The sequence below is a fragment of the Dipodomys merriami genome, unplaced genomic scaffold, assembly GCF_024711535.1.
Source record: "Dipodomys merriami isolate MVZ:Mamm:240054 unplaced genomic scaffold, mDipMer1.0.p SCAF_1, whole genome shotgun sequence".
Taxonomy (NCBI): Eukaryota; Metazoa; Chordata; class Mammalia; order Rodentia; family Heteromyidae; genus Dipodomys; species Dipodomys merriami.
The window spans coordinates 69,543,003-69,553,975 of record NW_027202270.1 but is presented as its reverse complement, the minus strand read 5'-3'; positions in this window follow the sequence as shown (position 1 = coordinate 69,553,975).

The window sequence follows — 10,973 nt, the reverse complement described above, 5'->3', positions numbered from 1 at the left end:
TAAATAAATAAATAAATGTAAGGAATAATGACTATTGAGATAGGCAAGACTGTAGAAGGAGCAGGGTTGGTTAAAATGTCCTACATTAGATGTTTTTAAGGAGAGTTAGATACTTTTCAATGTACAACTGGTCTAATCCTCAATATAAATATAAAGAAAGAAAGAAAGAAAGAAAGAAAGAAAGAAAGAAAGAAAGAAAGAAAGAAAGAAAGAAAGAAAGAAGGAAAGAAGGAAAGAAGGAAAGAAGGAAAGAAAGAAAGAAAGGGAGGGAGAGAGGGAGGGTGGGAAGGAGGGAGGAAAGAAAGGAAGGGAGATAAAGAAAGAGAGAAAGAAAGAAAGAAAAAAAAGAAAGATGGAAAGAAAGAGTAACCTAATCCAGAGTGTGAAGGTAGTAAGTTTTAAAAACAAGTTACTCATTATACTCCAATATAGGTCACAAATTTGTGTCAATCAATCATTGGATTTTAGAATGATTTGGGCCTCTGTCTTTATAAGATGATACCTTTCTTGATGCTCAGGTACAATCATGAATTTAGAATGCAAAGTAGAGGAAAATTCAGCATTTGGTTGTCAGGTTGTCTTCAACTGGGTGTTTTCTACTGATATCTACAGTTCAGCCCCTATCTGTTTCAAATTTCAAGTCCCTGAAAGAACAAAGGTGAAACTGAGGTACTACAAAAGCTTTCTACCTCTTAACTCCAGAAAGGAAGAGAAACACTAGCTGGTGCATTTTAATTTTAGCAAACTTTTTTCAAACCTCAATATTCCCCCAGTCTATGCAAATGTCCAGATGCAAAGATAGATAAGACTCGTTCTTGTCCTGCGTTCTCTTTGCCTTACCCTGACTAAGTGGACAATTGCATGCACTAATGAAATGCCTAAATGACTACTTGTGTGCTTAAACTTCACTGACATTGCTACATTTTTCGACCTATCCTTAGCATTTATTTCTCCTCCTTCTCCACCTCACTCCAAACCTCCTCGTATTCTTCTCCTTCTGTGCCACAACTGGAACCCCACAAGCGGAACTCATTTCCTGGATTCAACATCAATTGTAACTTCCAATGGAAAACAAGTAGCAAAACAGGAAGACTGGATTTGAACTTGGGGTGTCACTGTAGTAAATGTTTTCCACATACGGAGTCTGTGAGGGCTGAGGCAGAATGAAGCCTTCGGGATGAGTACAGTTGTTGGCTTCAGCTTAGTTGTCACACGCCATCGTTCATTTCAGTACCATTTCCTGCTGCAGGATTCCAAGTATCAACAACTAAAAACTGCTGATACCACAGAACTTCATCTCAGATTTCAATGTGAGTTTATAGGATTAACAACTCTGTAGATTTTGTTACTTAAAGATTTTTAAAGCTGAGGGAAAAGAAAGAGAAGTAGAACATTTTAGTAGGGAAATTTTACTCCAGAGAATGTTTTATTAGGATGAAGAAGCAGATTGAAATTTGAGGGATAAATATCAAGACCTGTATTAAATTTATAGGATGAAAGCACCAGAATATATGGTGGTTTCATTTTATTCCAAAAATGAATATTTTTAAATTAATACCAAATGCAATATTTTAGACTTTCACTTTAACATCTGAGTACGATTAATAGAAAGTTGAATAGAATCTCGTTTGAAATTGCTGACAGGATCACTTTTAATATGTTCACTGTTATCCTCTGTTTTATCAGTCAGGAATATTGATTTCTTAGTTGATCAATTTTGGAGCTGGGTAATACAGCTCATTTCCTCTTATGCACAGGATCCTGGATTCAAAACCTAGTACACAATCACACTTGGCTCTATGTGACACACACACACACAGGATATATGTTGAAACTAACAGTGTCTCATAGCAACCAATAGTTTTGAAAACAATTTAACACTGTTGCCATTATTTAACATAGGTCAACTAACCCCACCACTAGGTGGCAGTGGTTTGCAAGAAAGTCCAGGAATGATATTGGTGTATTTTTTAATTCATTTTTTATTTTATTTATCGAGAGTGCTAGGAAATTTCCTGCAGCATATTGATACAAAAATTTGCAAAAAGAAAGAAAATGTTTGTTTCTCTTGTCATCACACTCATTCACACAAGAATTATTCTCATACTTAATACATCATGACTCTTCCAAAATCAATGCATATTACTTTTTAATGCATTTTTATTGTTATTGTAAAGGTGATGTGCAGAGGGGATATAAGTCGGATAAAAAGTACATTTCTTGTGAACAGTGTCATCCTTTCCCTGGCTTTCTCTCAGTTTTTCCCTCCCATCCTTACCCACAAATTGTATAGTTAATTTTCAACATAGTGTCTAGTGAGTATCACTGCTGCATTTACTCACCCTTTATCCCGCCATTTCAGTGTTCCCTACCCTCCTAAAGACAGATAAAGGAAAAGACAAAAGGGAAAGAAAACAAAAACACAACAAAGAAAGCAGTCTTTTGTTTCCATTTTCTGGAGTTCATTTCAATAAATACTATTTTATATGATCAAATCATTTTATAATTTAGAAAACACAAGCAAAGAAATCAAAACACTCAGTGCTCAAAATTTTGAAAGGATATTTAAAAGTTATCTCAGTGCTCTGCATCTTGTATATACATTTTTCTAATTTGGAGAGTGGAAGGGAAATAACAAAAAACTGAATACAGGATACAGGTTGACCCATGGTAACAATGAGATGTATAAAACACTATGTTGAAAACGAACTTTACAACTTGGGTGGAGGAGTTGGGGTGACATGGAGGGAAGGGATGGTAGGGAAAAAACAACAGAGGGGTTATCAATCCTCTATACCTTACTCATGTAACTGTAATCCCTCTCTACAGTATCTTTACAATAAAAAATATATCTTATTTTAGAAAAAGTTATAAAAAGTAATGTAGGTCTTCATAATTGCAAAGTTGTTTTAAAAATATATTAATAAGAGATTCTTTTGTATTAAGAGTTTGAGATGTGTCAAACTATTGATGTGATTGATTCTATCAGTGAATTAAATGTAAACTTAAGGGGGCTAGGAAGGTGGCTCAGTGGTAGAGCGCTTGCCTTGCATGCCTGAGGCCCTGGGTTCGATTCCTCAGCACCACATAAGCAAAAAGAAAAAAGCCGGAAGTGGGACTATAGCTCAAGCGCTAGAGCGCTAGCCTTGAGCTGAAGAGCTGAGGGACAGCACCCAGGCCAAGAGTTCAGGCCCCACGACCGGACCCCCCCCCAAAATGTAAACTTAATAACTTGTAATCTCTGCAAAATTTAGAGAACCAACTTAACCAATTTTTGACTGCTAGTATAAAGGTAAAACTCAGCCTAAAAGAACTCTTTCCATATGTAGTACAAATTAAAAAAACTACTTGGTAATGTATATTGAAGAACAGCTTAATTAAAAGCATTGTTTTTATAAATAGCATTGCATCCTTAAAAGTATAATCTCTATGAGGGTAAAATGCTAGACAATGCTTTTGGGGGAATGGATGAACAAACTAGGGGTTTGTTGAAAGAACTTTAAATAAAAATTCTAAGTATAATATAAATGCAACATGTTGTTAAGAATGAAGAAAAGCTGGCATGAATCTAACATGTATCTTCAAGAGCATGCTTTTTTTGCAAGGGAAGGGGGGGTGGCGGGGGGGGGGGGGGGGGGGGGGGGGGGGGGGGGGGGCAGGGAGAAAGCTAGTTCTGGGGCTTGAACTTGGGGCCTAGGCACTGTTCCTGAGCTCTTTTTGACCAAAGTTAGTGTCCTACCATTGATTCACAGCTTCAGTTCTGGCATTTTTGTGGATAATTGGAGATAAGAATCTCATGGACTTTCCTGCCCAGGGCTGACTTTAAATCATGATCTCAGATCTCAGCCTCCAGAGAAGATAGGCTAACAGTAGTGAGCCAGCAGCACCAAGCTATGAGCATGCATTTCCACAGGATAGTTGCTGATTTGGAGGAAGCCCACTTATCTGCTATGTTCATAGCGCAGAAGTATTTTCATTTCAGAGGACACAGAAGAGTTAAAATCAGGTTTAATCTTTCTTTTATTCTCTGACTTATTTTTGATCCCATCTTGATATAGTTTAAGAGAAATTTTAATGTCATGTATTTTATGACATTGAAAAATTTGGTGACGACTTTAAGAAGAATTTAGAAGTAATTTTTATATCATAGTTTCTGAAACTTAAATTACACTGTTGTCTTTTGAATTGCTATCATTGTGTATATCTGTTATAAATTCTTACAGAAAAAAAATTGTGCTACTTAGCAGTTCTGCCTCTCATTTCCACTTAAAATACAGGTTTTAGTTTTACAGGAAATTTGTATTTAACAGAACCAAAGAACCAGTTTAAAAAAAAGAAATTAGCAATTTCTAAACTTGTTTAACCTTGGCCTTAGATTTATGTAATTGTGTTGTCCACGTGTAAAATAATTATAAATATTTTTTTTCAAGTCTTTGTGTTATAGCACAAATGTGACCTTAAGATGATTTATGCACATTGACATTTAAATAAAACAATATAACTTTTTTATCTGTAATTCCAGGATAAGTATATTTTATTTCTGGTTATGTATTTAAGCAGAATTAAAGACTTGATCATAGTTTACAATTATGGGGCTGTAAGCCTGTTTTAAAATATAGACTGACCGTATAACAAATTTTATCAACAAGCTATGGGGAGGAGAGTTAGAAATAAAGGTATAAATTGTGGAAAAAACACTTTATCTATATGTCTCAATGAGACTGGTAGCATCTGAGAGAAAATAACTTGGATATAAAAAAACTTAAGGACGTTTAAAGGTAGTGTTTTTGAACTCACATTCCAAGTCTGTACGATGATGCTATAATGAAATAATATGCAATTATAAAATACAACTTTGTATCTTTTGTAGAAAATTCTATTACAGTATGAAAATAAATTGCTAATTAAATCTTATGTTCCTTGCAATGATCCTCTGTCTCAAATATATCACAGGATATAAACTAATCTATTCTTAAAAATTCAAATATATACAAGTTACTATGCTAAACAAAATTATAAATTGAATAAGATCCCCAATTCCTTTGTAATTTTAAATAAAAAATATAGTGGCATTAACACATGTAGTTTAGCTCCAAATATTTTAGCATAGATGAGCACTTCAACTCCTGCATACAATTCATTAAAATATTAGTCATTTTTCATGATTATTCACATGCTTTAAACATTTTTTTATTGTCAATCTGAGGGTGGCAGTTTGAAGCCTGCCTGGGCAGGAAAGTCTGTATGACTCGTATTTCCAATTAACTGATGCAGAAAACTGGATGTGGCACTGTGACTTGGTCTTAGAGTGCTAGCCTTGAGCAAAAGAGCTCTCAGGCTAAGTACCAGGCTTCAAGTTCAAGCCCCACAACCCACAAGAGAAAAAAAGAAAAGGCTTCATAACATTATTTGTAGATCATAATATTTACCACTCAATAGCTATTAAATATTTTGGTAAATATATAGTAGAAACAGTAGTATCAGAAAAGTAATTATTTGGGGAAAAAAATAGAGAACAGGTATATGCACAGTTTTCTTAAAGTGCGTTATTTATGTATGGTAGGCTAAGCAATATGTTTTCAAAGGTGTCCATGTTTTGACCACTAAATTTGTAAATATGCTATCTTACAAAATAAGTAAAGCATCACTATAGATATGGTTGATTTAAACACTATGTGATACAAATATTGCATTGAATTGTCTGAATGTGCCCAATAAATCATAAGGTTCCCAATATGGCAAACAGCAAGGTCAACAATGTCAGGCAAGTATATATAAGAATGGAATCAAAGAAAAAAAAAAAAAACCACTGTGTCTTGTGATTTTTTTTTTTTGTTGTTGTTCTTTCTTTTGTATGTTCTTCCCCTATGGTATAATCCCTGTTTTCACTGTATTTGATGCCGGTGCCCTGCATCTTGTATATAGACTTCACTAATTTGGGGAGGGAAAGGGAAAAACCAAAATGCTTAAATAGGGATACAGGTTGACCCATTGTAACAATGAGATGTACAAAACACTATGTTGAAAACGAATTTTACAACTTGTGGTGGGGGGAGAGGAGGGAGGAGTTCAGAAGGGGGGAGGGAAGGGATGGTAGAGGAAAAACAAAGGAGGAGGTAGCAATGCTTGATAGGAAATGTACTTATTCCTTACTCATGTAACTGTAACCCCTGTGTACACTATTTTTACAATAAAAAAATTAAAAAAATAAAATCCACAGGAAAAGAAAAAAAAAGAATGGAATCAAAGATCTTAAAAAACAAATGGATGGACAAAAAAACAAGAAATGTAATCAGATTATGAATACTAGGAAAGAAAAAGGAAAATATTTTCTCCTCAGAAGTGTCCTGATAAAAACATCCTTGCCAAAGCCATAGCTTTAAAAATAATCATTTGCCTTCAGAACTGTTTTTTTTTTCTTTCCTTTTAAAGTTCATGTTGTTTTAAATAATTAGGTTTGGTACAATTGTTACAACAGCATAAAAGCATCTAATAATTTATTAATTAGAACTTTTGAAGCATTAAAATCTGGATAAATTTTGTCATCACCTGAAATTATCAAAACAAAGAAAAAATAATCATAAATAGAAGTATAGGAAGAGAATATGAAAAACTGTCTTCAAAACCCTGGATTTAAATAATGAAGGAGAATGATCTCATAAAGATCTGAAACACATGAAATGAGTCCTACACCATTTCTAGTTTAACACTTTGAAAGAATTCTCAAGCCACAACACAGTGAAGAGTAAATAACTTCTAGTTGTAAAGAACTCATGCAAATGATATGAAATATCTGAGGAAGGAATGGGAAGAAAACTTCACAGAAGAAAAATATCTAAAGAGAGAACACTTCCCAGACAGCAAGTGCCCAGAGGTCAGCCTGTGAGGAAGTTCTTGAAGCTGTGGAAATACCAAACATAATTAGAATGTATTGTTCTTACAATGCAACAACAGATGACTTCTCTAAGCAGACCAAATGACCAAATAACTACATAATGTTGGCAGTAAAATGTAGGGAACTTTTTTATATCTAAGTAGTGGAAGAATTACTATAAATTAAGCAATATTCTAGAAAAGCAAAACATAAAAAAATCAGACTTTTCTCAAGTAAATTATCTAATTCCCAAAATTTCAATGTTAATATAAATGCAAAAATGTGATAAGTGTGATACATTTTTAAATGTAACCAACCAAACAAGTATTTCCAAGTATTCAAAAGAAAAATGAAATAAAACATTTAATGGAGAGAGTAATCAACCAATTGAAATTGGCTACATTTTAAACACATATTAAAATTATCAGAGAAGTATTTAAAACCATTATTCTAACTGTTTTGAAGGTTAAGTAGCATGATGCAGGAAATAGGCTTTACAATGACCTAAGTCATTGTTCAAGATAGGAAAACTATGTACATATGAACATATAAGATGATGCTAAGCAACATGAACCACAAGATAGGGACACAAGTGTTTTAATCTTTCTTGCTGTTTTTTAAATTTTTATTATGATTAAATGTTTTTATTATGATTAAGTGATTACATAAATTTCACAAATTCCACAGTGATATTTATCTCAAGTCACAGACACATTATAACCTTCATGGGGCAAATTGTCTTTATCGTGGTCTATAAAGTTTATGAGTTCTATGAGCTTTAACAATACAGTTATTTCTTCCACATCAGATGACATGGGCATTTCTTTCTTTTTGCTTAGTGTCAGCTGTTCCATCTTTCCCGTTCATTCCCTCCCTCCCATCACGGCCGTTAAGTTGTTTAGTTCCTTTTGATCAAGTTTTTGCTGTTGTCTTTAAATGTATTTATAATGTACTCTGTGATTTTTTTTGTTTCTTTTGTATGTTCTTCCCCCCATGGTATAGTTTTCACTGTATTTGATCCGGTGCCCTGCATCTTGTATATACATTTTTCTAATTTGAGAAAGGGAAGGGAAATAATAAAATGCTAAAATAAGGATACAGGATGATCAATTATAACAATGAGATGTACAAGACACTATATTGAAAACGAACTTTACAACCTGGGGTGGGGGAAGGGAGAAGTCAGGGAGATGGGGAGGGAAGGGATGATAGGGGAAAAACAAAGGAGGAGGTAACAATGCTCAATAGGAAATGTACTCATTACCTTACTCATGTAACTGTAACCCCTCTGTACAGTATCTTTACAATTAAAAATATATACAAAAAATAAGAAAACTACAAAGTGGTTGGTGGAATACGGCATATTGCGAGTTGTGGGATGAAAATTAGTATCATTTAAAAAATTAAAAATGAAAATTAGCAAAATTGAAAAACAAAGCAAAAGTCTTAACCAAAATATAACACAGAAGAAAATTGTTTAGAAATATAGCTACAAACAATGATGTGTAGCAATTTGAATGACCTCATATAAATGTAACAATTTTCTTAAGATAGGGATTAGAGACGCAAAAAAATCTTTGAAGAAAATTTTCCAAGTATACTAAAAATATAAACATGCAATTTCAAAAAATATGATCGTACACATGAGAAATTTGAAGGAAAACTATTCCAACACAGAATAAATACAATCATTGGTTAAAACTAATAAGGAATGATGTTGTAAAAACAGCCTGAGATGTACAAGACGCTATGTTGAAAAACGAACTTTACAACATTGGAGGGGAGGAGCACAGGAGAGTGTAGTTGTGGAGGTGGGAGGGCATGGATGGTAGGGGAAAAACAAAGGAGGAGGCAACAATGCTTGATAAGAAATGTACTCCTACCTTGCTCATGCAATTGTAACCCCTCTGTATGGTATTTTCACAATAAAAAAATATTTTAAAAAATTAAAAAAACTTAAAAAATTAAAAAAAATAAATTTAGGTCTTGAATGCAAAAAAACCAGCCTGAGAAATATGGAATATTATATATTACAATAGCAAACTTTTCATTAAACCCAAGTGAGAACACAATGCATCAAATATTTCTAAAATATAGAATTACTCATTCATGTTATTTTTCTTTTCAGATAAAACAATGTCATCCAGGCTGACCTTGAACTCATAAACTTCCTGCCTTAGGCTCTTATTTATCAAGCCTGACAGGTATGTGCCACCACGTAGGAGGAAATTAACATTTTTTAAGGAATAGTTTGTTTTAGCACCAAAATAGATGAAAAATGAAGAATTGTGTAAAACATGAACATGGAAAGAGTGTAAAACTTTCCCAAGAGAAATTAAAGATGACCTAAAAAATGGCAAGATATACTATGTCTGCAGATCATAGGTATGAACATAGTAAAACTCTCATTCACCTCAGACACTTTTACCATGCCATCTCAGCCAAATGTCCTCAAAGCATTTTGATATAATTGACAGGTAGTTTCCACTTGAGACACATACACTCTGATGAGGAAACAATGGAGCATCCTTAGTTTTGATTTCAGGGCTTCAAATGTTAAAATAATTAAGAAATGAAAGACAAATGGATTAATAGAACTTAAGAGAGGGAGTTCAAATATAGGCTAACATAGATAGTCTACTGAATTTGGAAGTTTAAAAAAGCAACTCAGTAGAGAAAGCATAGCATTTAAAACACTGCAGAAATATAATATTTCAAATAACTATGGAATTGAACATTTAAACAAAGGTAACTCATGGCATGTAAACATAAGATGTTCTACATCATTAGTCATGGTGAAATTAATTAAAATAGAGCAGAATATCACCATGATTATATTAAAAAGCTATATAAATGTATCAGGGAACAATAACTCATATATACTCCTAGTGAGAAGATGACATTTCATGTGACTTTGTAAAATAGTATGGCAGATTCTTAAAATGTTTAACATTCATTTACTACCATAGAACTCTTTCATTTTACTCCTAGCGATTAATATAAAAGAACTATAAACATACCTCCACAAAAAGACTTGTTCATGAATATTCCTAATAGCTCTATTGTAAGAGTCAGAAACTGGAAACAATGAATATGTCCATCAGAGAGGAATACATAAACAGATTGCATACAATGAACCAGTACTCTGCAATAACAGCAGTGAACCACTAATGCACACAATATAGATGATTTCAATAAAATTATCTATTATGATGGAAGCCAAACAAAAAGTAGTATTCTGTATTGTAATATTGAGAGAATGTCATCTTACCTATAGTGGCAAAAATCAGATCTTGGGAAGGCCATGTGAATAGGATCAGGAGGAAAGAATTACTCATGTGTGTGAGTAAACTCTTTCTGTTGCTTAGTGATAATTTGCAATATGTTCTTACATATATACAAAAGTCCTATTTTTTCTAATTGTATAATATAAATTTGTGAAATATATTAGGGTAAACTATAACAAAGCTGGTGAAAATAATTGGACTTTTCTGTCCCAGTATAAACTTATACATGAAAACAATATATTCTCTGAATGAAAATCTGAATATGAAATCCATGTTGTAGAAATGACCAAAAAACCCTTGAACTCGTCCATCCGAAACTTCTCATCCATCCTGAAATGTTTGTAGAAGATTAGGGGAGGGTTGTAAGAATGATATTTGGAATGAGCTTTGATTTTGCTATAACGACCACATTTGCCCTTAGTCATTCTTCCTTCTTCTGAATTCAATATTAATAAATTTTTAGGTCTCTTATGGATAGATTGTAATGGGTGTCTCCTTTTATTTTGAGGCAGGGTCTTGCTATATAGATTCTTCAAATTTGATTGGAAGGGTCTGGGAAGGTGGCTCAGTGGTAGAGTGCTTTCCTAGCATGCATGACATCCTGAGTTCAATTCCTCAGTACCATATACACAGAAAAAGCTGGAAGTGGTGCTGTGGCTCAGGTGGTAGAGTGCTAGCTTTGAGCACTGTCCCTGACAGTGCCCACACTCTGAGTTCAAACCCTAGGACTGGCAAAAAAAAGTTGATTGGAAAAATTAGCATCATTTCTTGCCTGGAACATCCAATGTAAGGACTTTCCTGTGACCTAGATG